The 3,721-nt window shown below is 48.3% G+C and overlaps 1 long non-coding RNA gene across 1 annotated transcript; it reads right to left on the bottom strand.

Annotated features, from left to right (window-relative positions):
• Nucleotides 1-584: 584 nt before the first annotated feature.
• LOC126989857 (uncharacterized) lies at nt 585-1,224 on the bottom strand. Its single transcript, XR_007743806.1, has 2 exons — nt 997-1,224; nt 585-859 (listed from the first exon to the last, which is right to left on the bottom strand). It is a non-coding gene; the product is annotated as an uncharacterized LOC126989857 (long non-coding RNA).
• Between the last annotated feature and the right edge of the window lie 2,497 nt (nt 1,225-3,721).

A 3,721-nucleotide genomic window follows, 5' to 3' on the forward strand; every position in this document is an offset into this window, starting at 1 on the left:
CTCCTGCCCGCCCTCGGCCCGCTGAGCTTTCCTCCTGAAGCACTTGGTGCACCCAGGCTTCCCGCAACCCCCCTTCTTCCGCGGCAGGCCCCTCTCCTCCCGCTCCTTCAGCACCCTGAAGGCAGACTGTAGTGCCTGGAACTGCTTGGTGGCAGCCTTAATATTGTCCGGGTTTTTGTCGGGGTGAAGCTGCAGGGCAGCCTTGTGGTAGGCCTTCTTCACTTCGGCGAAGGGCGCGTCCTCGGCCACGCCAAGGAAGCGGTAGATGCTGCGTTGGGGACAGGCCATCGGGGCTCTCGTGCTATCATAAGGGCGCCGATTCAACACGTCACCTCGGTTTGGCATTGGCGGATTTAGGTAGCCTGGAGTTGACATTGCACCCCCCCGAGTCTAGAGCTGGTGGCACCCAAGACCTGGGTGGCACTTGCTGTTGAACTCTGAGGACTTCACGCGCCTCACTCCCCCTGTTTCCTGACATTGTCGCTTGATATTAATTAACCCTAGAACCCTAACGTCCATCTTGAGTCACATTAACCCTAACCCCGGGAGATTTTCACCCTTTTTTGGAAAATCAAAAAAACATATTGTTTTTCAATTAATTTTTATTACAAAGTATACAGAAGAAAAATAGCTCTTTAGCTTTTGAATGGTGTTTGATAAATTTATTTTGTATCATATTTTAATATTATAAGTGATTTTATTGTTAAGTAAACTAAAAGAGTAAATTTTACTGTGAATTTTGAAAAAAAAATTGTCAAAAAAAAAGTATTGAAAACAGAGACTTCTTCTTGTGTGCACTGCTTCTTAGGTCATTAAACCTTAGCCTCAGTCAGGTACACCCCTCTACTGCCACTGGGAGCTGTATGGAAGACACGCAAAAAAGGGCAATTTTTTTGTATCAATTTTTCATTTAATTTAATTTTCATAATTTTTTTTAAAGCTGATAGTCATTTATTTCAGCACAAAATGAGGATACACAATGAAAACTTAACTTACGTTTTACATGCAGTCACCACAGGTGGGGTACAGGTGCCGAGGGCACATTGGTTTTGCACACCTGTTGCATCGGTGCCGGGTCTTCCTATCCGACTTGCTAGGGCAGTCAGCACAGCGCACCAGGGGTGACTTTCCCTCCGAAAGTGATGTCCCTGGTGACCCGGCAGTGCTGCCCAGTGACGGAAGGTCACACACAGTTGTTATTAATGTGTGCAGTTGGCGGGACAGGACTTTGATGACAGGCGTGACTGAGCCCAGGGAATGATGAGTGCCCTCCCAATATCCATCATGAATGTCCTCCTCTTTGGTATGCTGATGCCTGTCCTTGCACGGTTCTCGCAGCTGATGATGAAGGCATTGATGCTCGCTGCATTGAGGATGCCGTACCACACACAGAGGGGCCAACGTCGTGTCTTCCTAGAGCACGAACTTGTTGCACACATTTGGTCGAATGTGTCGACCCCTCCTTTTGTGGCATTGTAGAATGCAATTATTTCAGGCTTGCCACTTGATGTAATGGTAGGCTGTGTGTGCTGGGATGACATGAGGAGCACTATTTTCTTCTTTGTGCGAGATGTTTGTGCCACATAAGACACAAGAGTCATTTCCTTGGTGTAGAGGAAAGCACTAGAACCGTGCAGTCGTGTCTCCTTTGCCTTCATCTCTTGTGGAATTTCAGCCTTGTTGGCACGAACTGTGCCAACAAGGGTCATTCCACAGTTGTTTAGGAGGTCAGAGATGAGAGGCACTGATGTGAACCAGTTGTCGGTTGTCACATTTCTGTTTGATCCGTGGTATGGCCTAGTAAGTTCCTTGGTGTAATAATGCCCAAGGTTGACCCCATCCTTTGGCCTTGTTCCCTCCTTGCCAAGGTAGGGTATGGCACCAAGCATGTACTTGGTCGTAGAGTCACAGATGAGGACAAACTTGATGCCATATTTTGCAGGTTTATTGAGAATATACATCCTGAAAGGGCAATTCCCTCTAAACCCCAACAGTTGTTCATCCACTGTGAGGTTATCACGTGGGATGTAGAGCCGGCCACAGTTCTCAATGAACTCATCCCACACCTTCCTCACAGGGGCAAACTTATCCTGGTTCTGCCTCTCCACACGGGTTTCGGGGTTGTCAAACCTCAGGCAGGATATAAGAAACTCAAACCTGTCCTTGGACATTGCTGCACGGTACAGAGGACACCCACTTACAACGCTCCACATCTCTTTGAGGGAGAGATGGTTATCTTTCTGCTGCCCTGCCACTATGAGCACTCCCAGGAGTGCTAATATCTCCACAGGACTAGTAGCACTGAATGTGGCACTTTGACTTGAGATCCTTGGTGCTACAAGCTCTATACGTTTGTTTGTCCAGGTGACGATTTCCTGAACAATACTATCAGTAATGAAGAGCTTGATTGTCTCCTCAGGTGCGATAATATCCCTTGCCTCCTGAGTTGGCCCTGGAGTAAATTTAATCATGATGTTCCTTGACAACCTCCTTGTTGTTACTGCATGCTGGGGCTGACAGCTCCACCTGAAATTACTTCGGGTGGAAATTGTAGTTTTCTTGAAGTCCACAACAGGTGGAACATCAGCCATCAGGCGTTTCCCTCGCCCTCCACCACAGGCAGGGGCAGCAGTAGAGGTAGTTGCAGGGGCAGCAGTAGAGGTAGTGGCAGGGGCAGCAGTATAGGTAGTGGCAGGGGCAGCAGTAGAGGTAGTGGCAGGGGCAGCAGTAGAGGTAGTGGCAGGGGCAGCAGAGGTAGTGGCAGGGGCAGCAGTAGGTAGTGGCAGGGGCAGCAGTAGAGGTAGTGGCAGGGGCAGCAGTAGAGGTAGTGGCAGGGGCAGCAGTAGAGGTAGTGGCAGGGGCAGCAGTAGAGGTAGTGGCAGGGGCAGCAGTAGAGGTAGTGGCAGGGGCAGCAGTAGAGGTAGTGGCAGGGGCAGCAGTAGAGGTAGTGGCAGGGGCAGCAGTAAAGGTAGTGGCAGGGGCACAACCTTTTTTTGGTGTGGAAGTAAGAATCTTCCTCCTTTTTTTCTTTTGAGAAGGATCATCCACATCAAACTCATCACTACTTTCTGGTTCAAGCACGGGCACATACTCTTCGTCACTGTCACTATCGTATAATACGTCTACTTCAAGATTGTCAAAATATTGTTCAACATCATCATCACCTTCACTATCACTAGTATCATGGATCATTGATCTGTTCATTAGCTCCACAATTTCTTCATCCCTGAGCCGCTTGCTTCGACCAGCCATTATTTTGATATTTCTGAAATAATTATCACAATATCTGAAAAGAAACACAAGTAAGATTTCACAGAATAGTACAGGCACCCTAATGTCGGGTGTATTTTACCCACCCTTCACACCATACAGTCACCATAACGTCGGGTGATTTTCTCCCGAAATCACAAATTTTCGCTTGTGGTGGAAAATTCCAAGCCCTGAGCGAGAGCGCATACCCACCCTCCAGTATGTCACACAAAGCACTGAAGGTACTGAGGAGCAGAACGGGCTGGTGAGTCACGTAGGGGAGGAATCACGTTACCGCGATAAGCGCCGGGTGAAAATCACCCCACGTTAGGGTTCTTAAGAAAATTGCGGCCGCCATCGTCTCCCGCGGAAACTTCCGCATCATATTGCCACGAATCTGCAACAGTAATGTGAACATAAGGATGCACATAGTTATCTTCTCGCGCATGTTATCGAGATCCATGAAAGGACA

Source organism: Eriocheir sinensis, unplaced genomic scaffold, assembly GCF_024679095.1.
Source record: "Eriocheir sinensis breed Jianghai 21 unplaced genomic scaffold, ASM2467909v1 Scaffold1344, whole genome shotgun sequence".
NCBI classification, from domain to species: domain Eukaryota; kingdom Metazoa; phylum Arthropoda; class Malacostraca; order Decapoda; family Varunidae; genus Eriocheir; species Eriocheir sinensis.